General features: G+C 40.5%; 1 long non-coding RNA gene across 1 annotated transcript; it reads right to left on the minus strand.

Annotated features, from left to right (window-relative positions):
* Positions 1-1635: 1635 nt before the first annotated feature.
* LOC104218982 (uncharacterized) lies at positions 1636-21453 on the minus strand. Its single transcript, XR_709124.2, has 6 exons — positions 21339-21453; positions 20921-21219; positions 8976-9044; positions 8036-8099; positions 7357-7491; positions 1636-1837 (listed from the first exon to the last, which is right to left on the minus strand). It is a non-coding gene; the product is annotated as an uncharacterized lncRNA (long non-coding RNA).
* Between the last annotated feature and the right edge of the window lie 1543 nt (positions 21454-22996).

A 22996-nucleotide genomic window follows, 5' to 3' on the forward strand; every position in this document is an offset into this window, starting at 1 on the left:
AAGTGTAAGGGCAAAGAGGGTTGTCTCATATTGTTATAAATGGGCAGCACCCTTATGCTTTTGGAAAGAGAGAAAAATGTGCATGAGTACCATTGAGTTAGGAAAGAGTCCTAAGTCGGGTTTTCAAGAGTGAAAACACCTAAGCCTAAGAGTTGTCTTGTGAGGGTCAAGTGTGATCTTCTTTTGTACACGGTTGTACGTTGAGTTGAGTTTCTTTGTACGCTCTAGTCAAATACAAAGTTGGGAAAGAAACTTCCTGTATATTGTGCCTTGTGTTCATCTTTATTTTATGTTGCCTTTGTTATATTCTGTTGCCTAAAATCAGTCCTAAACACACTACGTTGAAAATATGCCTAAAATATTCTAAGTCCAAAGTTGCTGTAATTTTCGCTAGGTGTTAGAGTAGGCTGAAGTCAAGTGTGAGACTTGGCTGCCGCGTAGGCTATTTTTGTGTGACATAAAACACGCTTGTGACAATAGCCATCATACACCGCTAAAAAGTCGCAGGTGCATTGCATAACCCAAATGGTATCCGCGATAATGCAAAAGTACCATAGGGACAAGTGAAAGTAGTCTTTTGTTGATCCTCCGGAGCAATAAGAATTTGGTTGTCGCCGGAATACCCATTGAGGAAACAATAGAAAGCCCGACCGGCCAACCTATTAAGCATTTGATCAAGGAAGGAAAGTGGGAAATAATCTTTCCTTGTGACTTTGTTGAGCTTGCGATATTTCACACACACTCTCCATCCGGTCACCATTCTTGTAGGAATCAACTCATTGTTGTCATTGGTAACCACAGTCATGCCCACTTTCTTTGGGACACATTGCCCCGGAGAAGTCCACGAACTATCGAAAATAGGGTAAACAACCCCGGCATCCAACCACTTTATGATCTCCTTTTTTATCACCTCTTGCATTGCTTTATTTAGCCTCCTTTGATGTTTAACGGATGGTTTTGCATCCTCCCCCAAAATAATCTTGTGCATGCAAAAGGCGCAATGTCAATCCTATAGCTTTCTTCCTCCTTTGTAGCACCGCCAATATGGAGTCCACCTACACGTTAGTCAAATAAGAGGAAAGACTAATCGGTAAAGTAGAACAGGGGCCAAGGAATTCATACCTAAGATGTGGAGGCAATGGCTTTAACTTCAAAGTTTTGAGGCTCCTCGATTGAGGGCTTTGTTAGATGAGTCTTCCGGTTTTCAAGATCCAAGGATACTATGCGAGGTTCATAAGTGTACGACCCCATTCCTTGCAATGCATTCACACATTCCACATTGCCATCTTTCTCCTCATCAACGTCAATGTTGAGCAAAACAGCCTCCAAAGTATCCTTAATATTCATTGTGGCACTAGCATTATCTATAATCAGATCGGTCACCAGTCCATAAACAAACAAACTTCATTGCTATTCGGTTGCCTCATAGATTTGTTGTCACGACCCTGGTTTGCCCTCCATGAACCATCGTGACGGCACCTAGTCTCTACGACTAGGTAAGCCAAAAATGCGGAAGATAAACCAATTTGCGGAAGTAAACAATTTAAAGGAGAAATAGAGTAATAAACAGTGTTTAAAAGTGTCACTCGGCATACACAATATTAACTCTCAAAAACTAATACATCTTCCCAAAACTCGAAAACCCATGAATCACAAGCTACAAATATAATAAAAATGCTCTAACTCTGGAATGTCTACATCAACCGAACAGATAGAAGGGCTATCACTACAAGATAGAATGGAAAGGGACTCCTCGTTCTGCGGACGCGGCAGATATGCCTCGAAGTCTCTAGAGCAGTCGCCTCGTCTCAAGGGTAATAGGACTGAGTCGAAGTACCTAGATGTGACATGAAAAACATGTGCAGAAAGGGCATGAGTACACTACAACAATACTCAGTAAGTGCCAAGCCTAACCTCGGTCGGGTATTGACGAGGAAGGCCAGGGCCCTACTAAGATAAAATAAAAATATAAGGTATGACAGAATAAGATAAGTAGTACAGTTGAAAGCTAAAAATAAGAGTTTATTACATGAAAATAAGGAACTCAATAACTGAAATAAAGGCAAAAACAATCACAAAGAAATACCACTCTTCACAAGGATAATAACCGGGGATCTCTCAGTATCCCGAGGATCTCAAAGTATCCTCAATATATGTCAGGGATCTCTTGGTATCCCGAGGATCTCTCGGTATCCTCAATATATGCTAGGGATCTCTTGGTATCCCGAGGATCTTTTGGTATCCTCAATATACGTGCTAGGGATCTCTCGGTATCCCGCACCTCAGCTCAAATTATAAATACGTGCAGGGGATCTCCCAAGATGTCGTCTCGTAGTCCCAAAGTAAAACACGCAGCAACAACATAAGGAATACTCAATTAAGCTCAATTTTGTACCAAATAAACAGGTAATTCCAACCTAACATGCTTCATATAATGCAATTAAGGCAGTTTAAGCAAGCAAGCAATTAAGTCAATTAAACATGCTTTTCTTAGCTAACAACAAGCTTAAATTGCAAGTAGTATAAAACAGGAAAAAGGAACACAATTGATATTACTTAAAGAAAACCGTATTTTCAACAATTAGCTTAAGTACGCACTCGTCACCTCACATACAAGGTATTTCTTTTATCAGATATACCAAATCCTAAGAGGAAAGTCCCTCACACAAGGTTAGGCAAGCCATTTACCTCGAACCAGTTCAAATCAATCTGAAACCACGCTCTTGCCACGAGTGCTCGACTCCAAATGGCCCAAATCTATCAATTCAATTTCGTAAAGTAAATAACACTTCAAGTAACTGATTCTATAGAGATATTCTAAGCTAATATGTGAAAATAAGTAAATTGACCAAAATGCCCCTCGGGCCCACGTCTCGGAATCAGGTAAAATTTACATTTCCAGAATCCTCACACTCTCATGATTTCAGTCATACCAAAAGGGCCAATCAACCTTGGACTCAACTTCCCCTTATTCCCAAATCTCATAATGCCCTTCATAGGAGAAACCCGAAGCATAACCCGCTCTCCGACCATATAGGAAACATCACAAACCTTCTGGTCTGCGTAACTCTTCTATCTGGATTGGGCTGTACAGAGCCTATCCTGAATCACCTTAACCTTCTCCAAAGCATCCTGAATCAAGTCTGTGCCCAATAATCTAGCCTCACCCGGCTCAAACCAAGCCACCGGAGATCTATAGCGTCTACCATAGAAAGCCTCATACGATGCCATATGAATGCTGGACTAATAGCTGTTATTGTCGGCAAACTCAGCCAACGACAAGAACTAATCCCAAAACCCTCCAAACTCAATCATACACTCACGGAGCATATCCTCAAGGATTTGAATACTGCGCTCGGTCTGTCCGTCCGTCTGAGGGTGAAATGTTGTACTCAACTCCACCCGAGTACCAACTCATGTTGAACGACCCTCCAGAACCGTGATGTGAACTGAGTACCTCTATCTGAAATGATGAAAACTGGAATACCATGCAAACGAACAATCTCCCAGATATAAATCTCCGCTAGACGCTTCGAAGAATATGTAGTACACACAGGAATAAAGTGCGCGGATTTGGTCAGCTGATCCACAATCACCCAAATAGCATCGAACTTTCTCAAAGTCCGTAGGAGCCCAACTAAAAAGTCCATGGTGATCCACTTCTACTTCCACTCCGGAATCTCTATCTGCTGAAGCAACCCACCCGGTTTCTGGTGCTCATACTTCACTTGCTAACAGTTGAGGCACCGAGCTACAAATCCAACTATATCTTTCTTCATCCGCCTCCACCAATAGTGCTGTCTCAAATCCTGATACATCTTTGCGGCACTCGGATGAATGGAATAACGCAAACTATGGGCCTCCTCTTGAATCAACTTCCGAAGTCCATCGATATTGGTTACATAAATTCGACCCTGAATCCTCAATACCCCATCATCACCAATGGTCACATCTCTAGAATCACCATGCTGAAACTTGTCCTTGAGGACAAGCAAATGAGGGTCATCTTACTGACGCTCCCTAATACGATCAAATAAGGAAGACTGAGAAACCACGCAAGCTAGAACTCAATTGGGCTCCAAAAGATCCAATCTCACAAATTGGCTGGCTAAGTCCTGAACATCCATCACCATAGGCCTCTCCGATGATGGTAAATAAGCCAAACTCTCCAAACTCTCTGCCCGACAACTCAAGGAATCGACCACCACATTGGCCTTGCCCGAGTGATACAAAATAGTGATATCACAGTCCTTCAGCAACTCTAACCATCTCCTCTGGCGCAAATTTAGTTCCTTTTGCTTGAACAGGTGCTGCAAGCTCCGATGATCAGTATAAATCTCACAAGGAATGCTGTACAAATAATGACACTAGATCCTCAGGGCATGAACAATGGCAGCTAGCTCGAGATCATGAACAGGGTAGTTCTTCTCATGCACCTTCAATTGTCTGGACGCGTAGGCAATAACCCTTATGTCCTACATCAAAATAGCTCCAAGGCCAATCCTCAAGGCATCACAATAGACAGTGTAAGACCCCGAACCTGTAGGCAATATCAAAATTGGGGTTGTAGTCAAAGCTGTCTTGAGCTTCTGAAAGCTCGCATCCCACTCTTCCGTCCACTGGAACAGAGCACCCTTCTGGGTCAACCTCGTCATAGGGGCTGCAATCGATGAAAACCCCTCAACAAAACATTGGTAATAACCCGCCAAGCCAAGAAAACTGCGGATCTCTATAGCTGAGGATGGTTTGGGCCAACTCTGCACGACCTCTACTTTCTTCGGATCCACTTGAATACCCTCATTCGACACCATGTGGCCTAAGAATGCCACAGAATCTAACCAAAACTCACATTTCAAGAACTTAGCATATAACTTCTTTTCTCTCAAGGTATAAAGCACTATCCCCAGGTGATGCTCATGATCTTCCCGACTTGGAGAATACACCAGAATATCGTTACTAAAGAGAATGACGAACGAGTCAAGATACAGCCGGAACACACTGTGCATTAAATGAATAAAGGCTGATGGGGCATTGGTCAGCCCAAATGACATAACAAGGAACTTGTAATGACCATACAGAGTCCTGAAAGTAGTCTTTGGGATATCTGGCTCCTGAATCTTCAACTGATGGTAACTTGAGCGCACGTTAATCTTAGAAAACACATGTGCGCTTTGAACTGGTCAAACAGATCATCAATACGAGGCAAAGGATAACAGTTCTTCATTGTAACCTTGTTCAACTGGCAATAATCAATACACATATGCATAGAACCATCCTTTTTCTTCACAAACAAGACAGGAGAACCCCAAGGTGATACACTAGGCTAAATAAAACACTTATCAAGCAATTCCTATAATTGATCCTTCAACTCCTTCAACTCAGGACGAGCCATACGATACGGAGGAATAGAAATGGGTTGTGTGCCCGGCAACAGATCAATGCCAAAATCAATATCTCTATCACGTGGCATGCCCGGAAGATCGGCTGGAAACACATCAGGAAAATCCCATACTACTAGCACTAAATCAACTAAAGGTGTATCAATACCGACATCTCTCACATAAGCTAAATACGCGTCACACCCCTTCTCAACCATATGCTGAGCTTTAAGAAAAGAAATCACTCAACTGGGAGTGTGATCTAAAGTACCCCTCCACTCAATACGCGGTACACCTGGCATAGCCAGCGTCACGAATTTGGAGTGACAATCAAGAATAGCATAATGGGGAGACAACTAGTCCATGTCCAAGATAACATCAAAATCTACCATGATGAGAAACAATAAAGTGGCTCTGATCTCAAAACCACTAAGAGCAACCAAACACGACCGATAAATGCGGTCCACAACAAGAGAATCTCCCACAGGAGTAGAAACATAAATAGGGGAACTCAAGGAATCCCGAGGTACACCCAAATGCAGAGCAAAATAAGAAGACACATAAGAGTAAGTGGAGCTTGGATCGAATAGAACTGATGCATCTCTGTGACAAACCAGTATAATACCTGTGATGATAGAATCGGAGGCAACAGCCTTGATACGGGCAGGAAGGGCATAGTATCGGGCCTGGCCTCCCCCTCTAGGGTGACCTCTACCTCCCCGACCTCTACCTCTAGCTATCTGAGCAGGTGGGGTAGCAACTAGAGCTGTAACCATAGCCTAAGAGCTCTTCGGGGCGCGTTGTGGCTGAGAAGTCTATGGAGGCGCACTCCTCCCAAGTCTAGGGCAATTCCTCACCATATGGCATGTGTTACCACACTCAAAACAAGCTCTGGGAGGATTTGGTAGCTGTGACTAGCTTGGTCCAGGTCTGCTGGACTGACCTCTGAAAGCACCCCGCGTAGGAGGCGCGCTAGATACTAGAGGTGCATAATAAGGCTCCTGAGGTCTAGGAGGAGCTAGAATACCACTGGCTACTGGAAGAGCTGAATGAACAGGGCGACTCATATAAATCCTACCATGATGTCCTACAGCTGGGGCATGGGCACCAGAATAATGGCCCGACTCTCGAGACCTCTTGGCCTCTCTCTCCTTTCTCTCCCTAACATGCATACCCTCAATCCTCCTAGAAATGCTCACCACCTGCTGATAAGAAAAATCCATCTCCAACTCACGAGCCATGCTAGACCTGATACTGGGAATAAGGGCTTAATAAACTGGCAAACCCTCTCGCAAACAGTAGAAACCAAGGCTGGTGCATGTCTAGCCAAACTAGTGTAATGGACAGCATACTCTGAGACACTCATAGCACCTTGGCGCAAATGCTCAAACTTTGCACGCCATGCATCCCTAAGGCTCTAAGGAACATACTCTCTCACGAACAGATTTGAAAACTGAGTCCAAGTCAGTGAAGTAGCCTCATCCGGACTGTCTAACTCATAGGTGTGCCACCACTCATAGGTGGCTCCTCGAAGCTGGAAAGCAGTAAAGGAAACCCCGCTCGACCCTGATATACCCATGGTATGGAGAATGCGGTAACACTCATCTAGAAATCCTAGAGCATCATCTGATGCTAGACCTCTGAATACATGAGGCTTGTACTTTTTGAACCTCTCAAGTCTCAGCTGCTCATCCTCGAAAACCACTGCCCTGTCCTAGGGATGATCTCGGATTACAGGCTGTACAAGAATAATCTCAGAGACCTGCTCAACATGCACTCGCTGCTCAGGAGTACGGGCGGCGGGAGTCTGTGCTCCTCCCCTGACCTGAGATGTAGCTGCAGCAAGGGGAGGTAACCCTTCCTGAGCCAAAGTGGTGTACATACTCATAAATTATGCCAGAGTCTCCTAAAGTGCTGGAGTAATAGTAGCAGTAGGCATATCAGGTGTCTGGACTCCCACAGGAATTGTTGGTGGTACCTCAGTGGCAGCTCGTATAGGTGCTCTGGCTACACCACGTGCATGTCCTCGGCCTCTACCCCGGCCCGGGCATCTGACGGCTGTAGTAGGGGGCGTGGGTTCCTGATCATCTCGGGTAGAATGTGTCCTCACCATCTGTGAGAGAATAGAAGATAGATGTTAGAATTGTGACATCAAATCTGGCACGACAAGAAAATCAAATGAAGTGGTGTTTTTCTAACAGTTACATAGCCTCTCGTAGATAAGTACAGACGTCTCTATACCGATCAACGAGACTCTAATAAACCGGCTTATGATTCATGACTCCTATGAACCTAGAGCTCTTATACCAACTTTTCACGACCTCGATTCACCCTACGTGAACCATCGTGATGGCACCTAGTCTCTATGACTAGGTAAGCTAAAAATGCGGAAGATAAACCAATTTGCGAAAGTAAACAATTTTAAGCAGAAATAGAGTAATAAAACAACGTTTAAAAGTGTCGCTCAGCATACACAATATTAACTATCAAAAGCTAATACATTTTCCAAAAACCCTAAAATCCATTAATCCCAAGCTACGAATATAATAAAAATGCTCTAACTCCGGAATGTCTACATCAACAGAAAAGATAGAAGGGCTATCACTACAAGATAGAATGGAAAGGGACTCCTCGGTATGTGCATGCGGTAGATATACCTCGAAGTCTCTGGAGCAGTCGCCTCGTCTCAAGGGTGAAAGGACTGAGTCAAAGTACCTAGATCTGCACATGAAAAATATGTGCAGAAAGGGCATAAGTACACCACAACGGTACTCAGTAAGTGCCAAGCCTAACCTCGTTCGGGTAGTGACAAAGAAGGTCAGGGCCCTACTGAGATAAAATAAAAATATAAGGCATGACAGAATAAGATAAGCAGTACAATTGAAAGCTAACAATAAGAATTTAATATTGGAAAATAAGGAACTCAATAACTAAAACAGAGGCAAAACAATCACAAGGAAATACCACTATTCACAAGGATAATAACCGAGGATCTCTAAGTATACCAAGGATCCCTTAGTACCCTCAATATATGCTAGGGATCTCTTAGTATCCTGAGAATCTCTCGGTATCCTCAATATATACTAGGGATCTCTTGGTATCCTCAATATACGTGCTAAGGATATCTCGGTATCCCGAGGATCTCTTGGTATCCTCAATATACGTTCTAGGGATTCTCGGTATCCCGCACCTCAGCTCAAATCATAAATACATGCAGGGTATCTCCCGGGATGTCGTCCCGCAGTCCTAAAGTAAAACAAGCAGCAACAACACAAGGAATACTCAATTAAGCTCAATTTCGTACCAAGTAAACAGGTAATTCTAACCTAACATGCTTCACATAATGCAATTAAGGTAGTTTAAGCAAGTAAGCAATTAAGTCAATTAAACATGTTTTTCTAAGCTAACAACAGTCTTAAATTGCAAGTAGTATAAAACAGGAAAAAGGAACACAATTGAAATTACTAAAAGAAAACCGTATTTTCAATAATTAGTTGAAGTACGCACTCGTCGCCTCACGTAGAACACATTTCAATTATCAAATATACCAAATCCTAAGGGGAAGGTCCCCCACACAAGGTTAGGCAAGCCATTTACCTCGAACCAGCTCAAATCAATCTGAAACCACGCTCTTTCCACAAGTACTCGACTCCAAATGGCCCAAATCTGTTCAATTCAATTTCATAATATAAATAACACTTCAAGTAACGGATTCTACAAAGAAATTCTAAGCTAATACGCGAAATTAGGTAAAATGATCAAAATGCCCCTCGGTCCCACATCTAGGAATCAGGTAAAATTTACATTTCCAGAATCCTCACACTCTCACGAGTTCAGTCATACCAAAAGTACCAAAATCGGACCTCAAATGGTCCCTCACATCATCACTCAAATGTCTCTAATTAGTCAAGCCCTAATCCCCAAATTACCATTGATTTTCCTTAAATTTTGATGTTTATAATGATAAAAATCACCCCAATAACGAGTTTAGGGATCAAAAACCTTACCCCAATAAATTCCTCTAAAACTCTCTCTTGAAAATGCTCCCCAAGGCTTCTTCCCGTTTGAAAAGAGGTGAAAATAGCTCAAATTCGAGAAGACAAGAATTTATATGTTTCTACCCAGCTAATCCGCTTATGTGGTCATGAGACCGCACCTGCAGTCCCACTTTTGCGGAAATAACGTTGCATCTACGATAATTCACTTAAGGCATTGGGTCGCATCTGCGCTTCTTCTATCGCACCTGCGGTCTCGCAGGTGCACCCATACCATCGCACCTGCAGAAATTGGCTTCCAAGCACTTCGCCGCATCTGCGTCTTCTCAAGCGCTTCTGCGATCACGCACTTGTGGTTCCCAATCCGCAGCTGCGGTTATGACAGAAGTTCAGCAACTGAAACTGATCAAACCAACTCCCAATTCTTCTGGCAACCTTTCAAAACCATCCCGAGGCCCCCGAGACCTCAACCAAAAATATGAACAAGTCATATATCACTATCCAAACTTATACCAATCCTTAAACACCTAAAACAACACTTGAACCTCGAATTAACCATGGATTCAAGCCTAAGAACTCCAAAATTCTCAAAATACGCTTTCGATCAAAAAGTCTATCAACCCCCGTCCAAATGACCTGAAATTTTGCACACTCGTCACATTTAACACTACGGAGCTACTCCAACTTCCGAAATTCCATTCTGACCCTAAGATCAAAATCTAACTATCGAACCGGAAACTTCAAAAATTCAACTTTCGGCATTTCAAGCCTAAATTAGCTATGGACCTCCAAACCACAATCCGATCATGCCCCTAAGCCCGAAATCAGTCAACGGAGCTAACGGAACAATCGAAATTTCATTCCTTGGCCATCTTCATGTTTTCCTTTTAAGCTCTCATTAAGGGACTAAGTGTCCCAAAACTCTCTGAAACTCAAAACCGAACATTCTGGCAAATCAAAATAGTAGAAATAAACACGGTAAAAGCATTTAATAGGGGATCGGAGCATTAATTCTTAAGACGACCGTTCGGGTCGTCTCATTTCCACACATGAAAGATCACCTTTTCATCACCCCCCCCCCAGGAAGGTGAGCTCACCGGCTTCCACATCAACAAGAGTCTTCCACGTAGCAAGGAAAGATCTACCCAAGATAATAGGAACCTTATAGTCCATTTCACAGTCAAGAATCACAAAATCCACTGGGAGGATAAACTTATCAATATGAAACAACACATCATCAATAATACCCAATGGTCTCTTCATAGTACAATCCGCTATTTGTAACCTCATAGATATGGGTCTTGGTTTCCCAATTTCGAAAGTTTTGAACACCGATAGGGCCAAGTTGATACTCGCCCCAAGATCACATAAGCAAAGTATGCACTTCCAATTGTACATGAGATTGTGAAAGCGCCCGGATCTTCCAATTTACGAGCCATTGAGTGCACAATTGCACCCACTTGATGTGTCATCTTTATAGTCTCATATTTATCGACCTCTTATTTGTCACCTTGTCCTTCATGAACTTTGCATAACCTGACATTTGTTCCAAGGCCTCAACCAACGGCACACTAATAGAGAAACTCTTCATCATGTCAATAAACTTTTTGAATTGGTTCTCACCATTTTACTTGGCAAGCCTTTGAGGATATGGAGGAGGAGGCCTTGGCATTGGTGCCTTATCCTTTGGCACTACTGGTTCTAGTATGTCAATAATGTGCTCCCTAGACGGGTTCACTTCTTCTTGAGACTCCTCCACATTGTCTTCAATATCAATTCTCACCTCATCATTTGCTTGCACTCTATTGCTTGGAATCTCATCTTCTTGTACCAATTGTTCATCTTCCACAATCTTCTTTTGGCTTGAGGTGGTTGCCTCCCCTACTTTTCCACTCCTTGTAGTAACAGCCATGGCATGTACCGTGTTGTTCCCACCCTTTGGGTTTACCACCGTATCACTTGGTAGTGCTCCATTAGAACGAGTGTTCAAAGCTTGCGAGATTTGGCCCAATGGAACTTTTAAATCGCGAATTGAAGTGCTGTGAGAGGCTAGTTGAGCATCTGAGTTGGCATTATTCTCCATCATTTGTTTAAACATGTTCTCAATTTGTCCCATATCATTGTTGGAAGAGCTCAGACCTTGAAAACCTGACCTCGATTGTTGTTGTTGTTCCACCCTCCTAGGTTGTTACCTCCCCAATAGCCTTGATTATTGTCACTCAAATTGCCTTGGTTATTTTGACCATTCCAATTTCCTTGATTGATTTGATTGTTCTCATTCCCTTGGTTGTTTTGATTGTTCCAACTACCTTGATTGCTTGAATTCCAATTTCCTTGATTTCCTTGTTGTCGACATTGTTGTTGATTTGGGACTTGATTGTTGTTTCTTTGCCCTTGGAATTTGTTCACATATTGTACTTCCTCCTCTTGTTCATTGTATTGTCCATCTTGATCAAATCCACTATCATCTTGCACATATATTTCAACCCGGTTTTGCACTTGAGGACCCTTTTGCCTTCTCTTATTTACCATCATATTAACTCCCTCCATTGCATTTACTTGCTTGGGACCTTGCACTTGTTAAAGTTGAGCTTTGGCTAATTGATTCATTGTGGTGGTCAACTCAGCAATTGCTTGCCCATGATCATGTAATTCTTTATGCAAGTAAATCACATTTGGATCATCTTAAGGAACGTTTGCTCTACTTTGTCATGCCGATGAAGTATCCTCCATTTCATATAATATCTCACAAGCTTCTTCATATGGCATTGTCATGAAATTTCTACCGGCAAGTTGGTTGACCATGCATTGATTGATAGTGTTGATCCCCCTATAGAAAGTTTGTTAAATCATAGCTTCTGTCATGTCATTACTGGGGCACCCTTTGACCATTGTTCGGTATCTCTCACATATCTCATACAAAGGCTCGTTAGGTTCTTGTTCAAAAGCTAGAATATCATCCGTAAGAGTTTCCATATGAACGGGAGAAAAGAACTTGGAAATGAAGTTCTCAGCCAATTCATCCCATGTATGGATAGAATGATTTGGCAACCTCTCTAACCAATCCGAGGCCTTCCCCCGTAGAGAGAAAGGGAATAGCCTCAATCATAAAGCATCCTTGGAGTTGTTTGTCTATTTACTCTCCCAGCAAGTGTCAACAAACCCTTTCAAGTTCTTGTATGCATTTTGACTCGGAGCCCAGTTAAAGAATCCCCATTGTTCCAATAGTGTAAGCATAAAATTGTGATTTGAAAGTTTCCCGCCCTAATGTGGGGCTGGACTATGGCACTTGTGTATCCTTCATTCGGCAACACCTGGTGTGCCGCCGCTCTTGGAGGAGGTAAGGGTGGAACGGGAACATTGTCTTGAGGCGACCGACCTCGTCTATTTGTTTGAGGTTCAAGAGGAACCTCATCAACTAGGTCATCATCTCCATCATCCCCCAAAGGCATGTTTCCAAGAGGATTATTGTTGTTGAGAGCCATTGTATCACCAACAATTGTTTCATAAAAAGATTAGTAACCCGAAAGGAAAGGAATACAAATCACACAAAACCAATTCCTCAGGGAGCATAGATGGGATTAGGTAACCCGAAAGGAAAGGAATACAAATCACCAAACCTCAAATTGGGGTTGTAAAGTGGTCGATGCAATTATAATTACCCAACTAGGAGTCAGATCAATTCCTCAGGGAGCATAGATGGGATTAGGTATATACTCGGACTAAGCATATAATGTGTCCCAAATGCACTTCCACATACTTTGTTGTTTTTGTCTACTTCTAAATAAAGTTATTTCTAGAAAGTATAAAACTAGAGAATGTTATTTTTGGTATTGTTTTTCAAGTTGTAAAAGACCTAGGACTGTAATTTCCACCAAGGTGGTTGTCTAACGGGTTGTGGGCTTTAGAGCGAGTTTCATTGGTCGGGTCGTAATATAGCAATCAACATAATTACCCACTCCATAACTCTCGGTAATAGAGTGGTTTTGCCCAATTTGGTTTTCTCAAGCCCAAATGGGCAATTCACAAAACAATTGATAGATGCTCAAGTCGGGTTTTACTATCTCTAGATTCAATCCTTTATGTAAGGCCCTGTGAAATTTCTACTCAAAAAAACCCAAGTCTTGTGGTGCCAAGTTAGGACCACGTGTTAGAAATTCATAAAATTCTTCGGTTAAAGTTAAAGATCTGTGCATTAAAAAGTTTAAGAATAGTGTTTTCCAAAAAAGTGCAATTCTGCGGTCAACTCTATGATCGCATAATAGCTATGCGGACCGCATAGTCATCGCAGAGTCAGGCAGTGTGAAGGTTAATTTTGAGGTCAACTATGCGGCTAAATAGGCGATCACATAATCGATATGCGGGCCGCATAGTCATCGCATAATCCTCTTGGATGCGGTCGAACATAAATTTAACATGTAAATCATATTTCTTTCTTGATTCTTTTCAAAATGAGGGAAATTCAACTTGAAGCTTTTAAGGAAATTACCCCGCTCACGAAACATACATGCGACACGGTTACACATAGATTTTTAAGCTATTATAATATTCCTCAATTCTTTTCGAAATTTCGAAGTTCAAATGAAACCTTTTAAATCTTAAATTCTTCAAAATTCAATTATTTCAAGACAATTACTGCGCAACCTCAATTTCGCTTCTTCTCAAGGCAAGCAATAAACATAAATCGACGATAATATCAACAAGGCATGATGTAAACCTAGACTATCCGGACATAGGCATAGCTAGTAGCTACGTACGGACTCTCGTCACCTCGTGCGTACGTAGCCCCCATAATTTAAAAGAACATATTAATTTATTTCACCTATGGGGTTAATTTCCTCGTTCAAGGTTAGAAAGGAGACTTACCTCGCTCCGAAATTTCATATCCGGCTCCCCACGGCTTTCCAACAATTCCAACCGATGCCCAACACTCCAAAACTAGTCAAACAATATGCAAGTCAATAGAGATACACTCTAATACTCACAACAATTCGATTTAAACAAATTCCCAACTCCACTTGAAAGGTTGATAAAATCACCCTCACGCCTACGTGCCCGAATTTTGAAAATTTTCGAAGATAAACTTTACCCATAACCCCATGAACTCAAATATATAATTTATTTCCAATTCCATGCCCAAATTCGTGGTAAAAAAATAAAATACCAAATTCTAGGTCTTCTACCAAAAACCCCCACAATTTATACTAATTTCCATGTTCCAATCCATGTATAATTCATATATTTAACTCACAAATAGGAAGAAACCACTTACCTAGAATTGCTTGATGAAAATCTCCCCTTGAAGCTCTCCAAAATCGTCCAAACCAAATGAAAATGGGAGAAAAATGGGCCAAGTCCCGTTTTTATAAAACCCTTCTGTCCAGCGACATATCCCCACCTGCGGAAAAATAGTCGCACCTACAGCTTCGCAAGTGCGAGGCTGCCTTCACTTCTGCGGTTTCCTTCCACTACTGCGGTCAACTCCTTCACTTCTGCGCTTGCGCAGATGTGGCTAACACTCTGCACCTGCAGTCCTTCCCCTGACTATCCAACCCCGCATCTATTACCCTAAGGCTGCTTCTGCGGCTTCGCACCTGTGGCCAAAACCTTGCAGGTGCGTTACACCAGATATCAGCTGCCTAAATTCTTTTTCAAATTTCAAATTCCATCTGTTAGCCACCCGAAATCCACCTGAGCTCCCCGGGACCCCGTCCAGTCACATGAACCAGTTCCAAAACATGACGCAGACCTGGTCGAGGCCTCAAATCATATCAAACAATGTCGAATTCACGAATCACACCCCATTCCAAGCTTAATTAACTTTAGAATTTTAAACTTCTTCATTTGATGTCGAAACCTATTAAATCACGTCATATTGACCTCAAATTTTGCACACAAGTCATATTTGACATTATGGACCTACTCCGACTTACGAAATCAGAATGTGACCCCGATATCAAAAAGTCCACTTCCGGTCAAACTTCTTAAAAATCTTCAAATTTCTAACTTTAGCCTAATGACTCCAAAATGACCTACGGACCTCCGAATCCACTTCCAGACATGCTCCCAATACCAGAATATTCATACAGAGCTATTCTCAAAATTGGAATCCTAAAAGGACATCGATAACACCGAAATGAACTGCAACCCATATTTATGAAATTCTTCCCAAAATGCTAACTTCCACAATAGGCACCGAAATGCTCGGGGTCATCCAATTCTGACCACGCGTACAAGTTATAATACTTGAAGTGAAGCTGCTCATGGTCTCAAACTACTGAACGATGTGCTAGAGCTCAAAACGACCGGCCGGGTCGTTACAACATGATACTTCGTATGCTGGTCATCCTGGTGTTGAAAGGATGTTGGCATTGCTGTCTCAGAATTACTTTTGGCCGAAAATGGAAGATGATATTCAGACCTATGTGAAAACTTGCCTTGTTTATCAACTTGACAAGACTGAACAGAAGAAGGAAGTTGGTTTGCTACAACCTCTACCCATTCCTGAGTGTCTATGGCCTTCTGTTTCTATGGACTTTATCAGCAGGCTTCCAAAGGTTGATGGCAAAGCATCAATTATTGTGGTGGTAGACAGGTTCTCAAAGTATGGGATTTTTTGGTATTGCACCAACCATTTATTCTTCTGAAGTAGCTACTGAATTATTCTACAAGAATGTTGTGAAACACTTTGGGTTCCAAAAGATATTTTGAGTGATCGGGATGCAAGATATACAGGCCGATTTTGGATTGTTGTGTTCAAATTCTTGGGGACTTACTTGAAATTCTCAATTGCAAATCGCCCACAAACTGATGGGCAAACCAAGCATATCAATCATCTTCTTGAATAATACTTAAGGCATTATGTGACTGCTAATCAGAGGAATTGGGTTGAGATACTAGACAGTGCCCAGCTTTGTTACAACTTGCACAGGTCTATGGCAGCTGAAATGAGTCCTTTTGAGATAGTGTTAGGAAGACAGCCTGACAATGCTGGGAGTCACTCAAATAAAATCAGTGGGAAAGTGTCATGCTGCTTATAGATATGCTCGTGACAAGCATGATTTGCTGGCTGAGGCGCGAGACAATTTGAGAAAAGTGGCTAAGAGAATGAAAAGGAACGCTAATAGAATAGGCGGCCTTTGGAGTTCAATGTTGGTGACAAGGTGTTTCTGAAACTTACTCTACATATTTGGAAGAAAATCAGTGGTAAGACACGCTATCATGGAATAATTCCAAAGTATGACATCTCATTTGAAGTTATAAAGAAAGTGGGTGAAGTGGCTTACCGACTGAATCTGCCGGAATGTCTCAAAATTCACCCAACTTTTCATGTGAGTTTCCTGAAATGGTTCCATGAAGATACTGAAGATCTAACAAGGGCGGTGCCAAAGCGTGCTCCTCCAGTAGAGCTCAAGAAATTTGAAGAGACGATTGAGAAGATTTTTTATCACCGTATGCCGGGTCAAAGAAAAAAGAATAGACGGACAGAGTTCCTAGTTAAATGGGCGGGAAAGTAGGAATGTGCTCAACATGGAAGAAAGGACCGTCTCTATGGCAATTTCAGGATCAAATCAAGGCGTATCTGGATTCTTCCTCATCGAAGGTTACAAGCTCATCTAGTGGGGGAAGTTTGTTAGCCCCTCGTCTTGATTGATCGAACATGGCATGGGCGTGACAAGGGATTTACACGATGGACCTCGGCACGCCCCCATAATGATTGTGGCATCATATTGACAAAGCTATCTAACATGGGCAGGTGTTGATGGGCATGGGATATGGAACGACGGCATGTGGCTAAGGTGTCAAAGCATGTCAAGACCATGGCATTGGCGTGGCCATGGCAAGGCAAAGACAATGGGCAGCAGCGGCTGGAAAAACTAAGGCAGGGCATGGCAAGCAGATGGGCGCGAGCAAGGCAATGTCATGAGCGAGCTGGGCAAGCGGCAGACATGCGCGCAAAGGCATACTACACGAGGGCTTGGCGCGAAGACATGACAGAGTTGGCCTTTGGCGCCAAAATTCGAAGGTTGCGCCCATGTGCCACGCACATGCAGGCCAGTGCCAGTTTCGGGTAGTTTCCTGTTTTTCAGCATTGTGGCTAAGTGGGGCTGTGGGAAGTTGTGTTATTTGAATTTTGAAATTCAAATTTCTTGGTAGTTGGGGATGTCAACTGCTAGATAGGATAAGGTTGAGAGCCAAAAACGTTTGTCTATATAATTCCTAAAAAGGCAGAGTGTTGGCTGCCTTTGACTCATTTTTATAAGGTTGTGTTTATTTGTTTCTTTATAGCACGAGTTAATACAAAATTGGAAAAAAATTATTGTAAGTTGTATGTCTTGTCTGATTTCTTTGCGTTGTTATAATATAAGTGTTAAGCCAATAACATGAGGGAAAAAGAAGAGGGCTGAATCAATTATTATGTGGCTGCCGTGCAGTGTCAAAACGAAAAAAATTGACTCTCTAACAGTAGCCATGTTATGCCTTACATATTGTCTTTAGAAAAAGTTCGCCGTGAAATCTTTATTGCGTCTGTTCCTATTTAAATCGTGTTGTACTTACTAAGTAAAACTTAAAAGCACAATGTTCTGTTATATTAAAATTCAAAGAAATAAGGCAGAGTTAGGTATTACGTATAGTAGTTTGGAGATGGAATTTAAAATCACTTGAAAAACTACAAATTTTTTTGGAATAGTTCATTTTTTTCAAAAATAAGAAATATTTCGCGGAATTTACCGCAAGCAAGTTATCTACTTTTTACTTATGATACCGGAATTTTGATGGGTTGGTTTTATCATATTGATTGCTTATTTGCTCCTTTTGATTTTTTCTTGGTTTCCTCTTCATTATTCATTCTTTTATGTTAGATTTTGTTTTCATTTGGTTTTTCTTTGTTTAGATATGCGAGTATTAGGATCTAGGGATGTGGTAAGTTGTCAAAGAATAGGTATATTGAAAGGATATATTCTTGTAGAAATTAGTTGATTGTTACTTCCATTTCCATACGAGAAGGTTTTGTTTTAGTTTTGAAATATAATATCATTAATAATAGACAAAATGAGAAGGAAAAAAACTAAACCTTATCAGAGGAGGAGCACTGATGCACCGGTGAGGAGGTGTGAGCGACTGGCTGTAGTGGGCACGCGGAGAGGTAGAGGGAGACCTAAGAAGTATTGGGGAGATGTGATCAGACAGGACATGGCGCGACTTAGGATTACTGAGGACATGGCCCTTGATAGGGAATTATGGAGGACGAGTATTAAGGTTGTAGGTTAGGGGAGAGTGTGAATATTTCTACAGCACAAGTGAGGGAGACTATCTAGTTAGGAGTTAGACTAGGAATGTCAGTGGTCGTCTATTGATGCAGGGCTTTACCTTCTAGTTGTACTATACCAGCCATCTATTTCGTATTTCGTATTTCGTATCATGTATTTCATATTTCATATCTCTTATATATTGTTGTTATTTTTATTACGCATTTTTATGGTACTAATATATCATCTCCTATTGTTTTTTTGAGCCGAGGGTCTCCTGGAAACAGCCTCTCTACCCTTCGGGGTAGGGGTAAGGTCTGCGTACATATTACACTCATCAGACCCCACTTGTGGGATTATAATGGGTCGTTGTTGTTGTTGTATGGTTCAAGATTTAGTGCCAATAAAAAGTGTAATTTGTTTTTTTTTTTTTTTTGGCACACTCAAACACTTTTTGACTTGGATAAATCATTGCTGATGAGATAAACTCAAAATTTAGATGGGTAGTCTGAATATTAGTTCGTTAAAAATAGTTCAGCCTGACAAATAATTTTGAGTAGAATTGACATCATTAATTTTGAATTTCTAAAATCGTGCTTTTTTTAGCTTGGGTGTCCTTAGAGATTGTCTTTTTTAAATATATATTTAAATGATTCCATTGTATGATAACTAGTGGAATTACCCGTACTTCCGCGACCATAAAAAATTCTTTAAAATATTACTATATTAAATAGTATTCCTTAATTTTTATAGTTATTGATTTATTGATTTTATAAAAGGAAAACCAATCTTTGATTTTACTATGAACTATTACAGTGAATAAACGACATATTACAACAGTTTAAACTACATTCACAAATCACAACGCAAAATCTCATCTTAAATTCTCAGCGAATGTTAATTAAATTCCAACTTTAACCAATTGAAAGTGAAAATCAAAATCTAAAGTATAATATCCTTAATTTCATTTACATTACATGACTCCTTCATTTTACTATAAAAAAGGATTTCTAACGCATTGCCCCTCGATATACCAAAACTAAATTATGCTTCTAGCTCGCAGAGTACTTACACCCTTATCTATCTAAGGCTGTAAAATTAAACCTAAAAGTCCTCAACACCTTATCATACGATTTCAACCTATCTAACATTAAAACAATATCGCACCTCATCGATCACTTGATCGTTCATCTAATGATCTCTGACTAAGCATTTACCGATATTAGTTAGGCAAAATATTTGCTAACTTTTTTGCATTAACTTTGACAAAAAATTTCCTACAAACTTGTACATATTAATAAGCCTAAAATGAGTAAAACATGTTGGAGAATTTACCCTGGGGAGAAGCACCAGATTTGTATGACTCAAAGCTGTAAGAATTGTGGCAACATAGGAAAAACAGAGAACAACCTAAAGACATTCTAAGCTATACATCTTTAATAGGTCTAATAAATAATACTCCCTTCTTTCCGATTTACGTGAACCTATTTCCTTTTTGTTCGTTCCAAAAAGAATGACCCATTTGTAAATTTGGTAATAATTTAACTTAAACTTATAATTCTACCCTTAATGAGAAGATTTTATAACCACAGAAATACTCTGAAGTCCTTTTTGACTTGTTTAGGACCACAAATTTCAAAAGTCTTCATTTTCTCTTAAACTTCGTGTCTAGTCAAACAGATTCACATAAATTGGAACGGAGGGAGTACTACTCTTTAATATGTCTACTAAATATTACTACCTTGTAAATTCATCCGAGCATTTGTATTATATTGACTCATTGTGTATACAAGGTGGGTTGCTCCGATGGTAAGCATCTTCCACTTCCAACCAAGAGGTTGTGAGTTCGAGTCAACCCAAGAGCAAGGTGGGAAGTTCTTGGAGGTAAGGACGCCGAGGGTCTATTGGAAACAGCCACTCTACCCCAGGGTAGGGATAAAGTCTGCGTACACACTACCCTCCCCATATCCCACTAGTGGGATTGTACTGGGTTGTTGTTGTTATTGTTGTTGTTGACTCATTGTGTATACAGCTTGATGACTTATGCTAATTATTTGGCTCAACAGTTAGTCATTGTCTCTGCAAGATTATGTAAATTGACTTCTTTTCAAAAGCATTTTAAGATTCTAACACTTACATTCTTGGTTAAAAAGAAATATGTACCTTCTTCCTTTAACAGTAGAGTTAAAAGAACTTTCAGTTTTCTATCTCTCTCTCTTAGTTAGTCGCCGTCTTTTTATTTTTTTTTTTTTTTTTGTATGAAAATCATGGATTATCAACGGTTATTTTAACATACCTTTCCAATTGTTTCCTATCATCGCCTCAAGGATTGAGTTGCATCTCTATTTCTTGTTGTAGGACCAAATCCTCTACTTCCTTGGTCCATTGAATTACCTCGGATGACAGTGACACAAAGTCGAGAAAAACAAATTCAAGCCTTGGGACAGAAAAAGGAAAAAAATAAAGAGCCTAAATAGAGATAAATGAAATTAAACACCAATTAAATATGAAGGCTCAAACTGGTCATGGGCTTCTTCTTGGCCAAAGCTTCCTCACTGACGTTTGATTGTCTCTCCTCCGTCGATTTCTTCTCTGCTGTAAAGTCAATGATGGGATATATGAAATGAAACACCAAACATCATAAATTGTCATATCAACAAAGACATGCACATATGTAAGTCAAAAGCATAAGCAATTGAAAAGGAAAGAATTACCTATCTGTTTGCGTTGGATCACTTATTTGAGACGATTGGGAACGGACATATTTAAACCGGAAATTAGGAAGAAGTAGGAAAAATAGCAAAAAATGAGAGAAGAGATAAATAATAATTGTGGGCTAAGAGAGGTGCCATGTCACCAATTCTTTGGCCCTCTTTTATAGATATGTAGATTAGTAGTTATAAAATGAGATATATGTAATTTTATTATAAAGCTTTTTACTTTTCTCAATGTTTCTTTCTCATATAAAAACTAATTAATTATTGAACTTTTTATGTTTGTAAATTCACAAATTCTTTAATAATTGCGCATCGCGCAAACATATTCACTAATTAAATTTATAAGATTAGGCCACAAACAGTTGGATTCGACCAAAGCTGTGTAATCCTTTTTTGATGTAGATGAAATCGGAATAAAGAGTAACAGAAGGCAAAAGTAGAAATGCACTTGAATAGTAGTATCAAGGATGAGTAACGTGATTCTTATTGATGAATCCAAGTAGATTGATAATTGTGATATGACCACAATCGTTCTGCCAGCATTTTGTTATAGTATTTATGTGTATGTTAATGTGTGACAATTATGAGGGAAGAGATTGTATTTATGGACTAATCTAATAGTAAACGCTTCATATATTTACTCCTACACGTTCAGGAGTTACATCTAATTAAGAAAATAAAATTGTAATCGTCGATTGTATTTAATGGGTGATGGTTGATATCTCAGGATTGCCGCCCAACGGGTGCCTTCGAGTCCTGACACACTACTAAAAATTCGCATAAAATCATTCGAAAAAGCCGATCAAAATCGGTCGATGGTGGCCAATAATGTAAAGCCCCAGAAAATTTTGCTAAGTAATCTAAGATTTCGTGGTGCTAAGATAGGCTAATTATTTTATCTTGAGTGCAAGTGATGGTTCATGATATAATAGATATCAATTAGATAAGTTAATAAGTGTATAAGTCATATTATAAGTAATTTGGGGTCTAAGGAGAGGCCTAAGTCTAGGCCAAGTTGGAAATTTTTTTTATAATAGACTAAAGTTGTAAGTGAATGCGCACAAGACCTTACATTGGACAAGCATATCTCTAGTTATATAAAGTGTTGAGTGATGCACAGCCTATCGAATTATAGCTCTTTGAGTCTAGTTTTCAACGGATTAAACCGTTCGTCATTTGGAGGTGTATACAGAAAGTTATGACCATTTTACCGGATCTGTGTCAGACGCGCGACCGCGTCAAACCGCGGGAAAACTGGGTGTTTCTGTCTCCGAGTGTGGCAAACCGCGGCAAACCGCGGCAGTGCCCAACAGCCCTATGAATACCCCAAGACCGGGTATGGAGCGTCCCTAAGTCATTTTGTTTGACCTAGGGCTTGTTTTATCAAGGGGAATCCGTCTCATACTTCCCTCCTATGATCCAAGGTAATGTTTTTAGAGTAATTTGAGTTGATTACTACTCCTAAACACTTATAATTAACAAGGATTAATGTTGAAAATCCATAGATTCCCATTCAAATCCCCAAATTGATCAAGAACTCTACAAGTGGGGATTCTCAAAATTCTTACTACAAAAGGTATGTCTATCATCTCTAAATACTCTATGGTGATTATTTATGTATGATATATATACATTAAAACTAATGGGATGATGAT

The sequence above is a fragment of the Nicotiana sylvestris genome, chromosome 9 (genome assembly GCF_000393655.2).
Source record: "Nicotiana sylvestris chromosome 9, ASM39365v2, whole genome shotgun sequence".
Classification (NCBI taxonomy): Eukaryota; Viridiplantae; Streptophyta; class Magnoliopsida; order Solanales; family Solanaceae; genus Nicotiana; species Nicotiana sylvestris.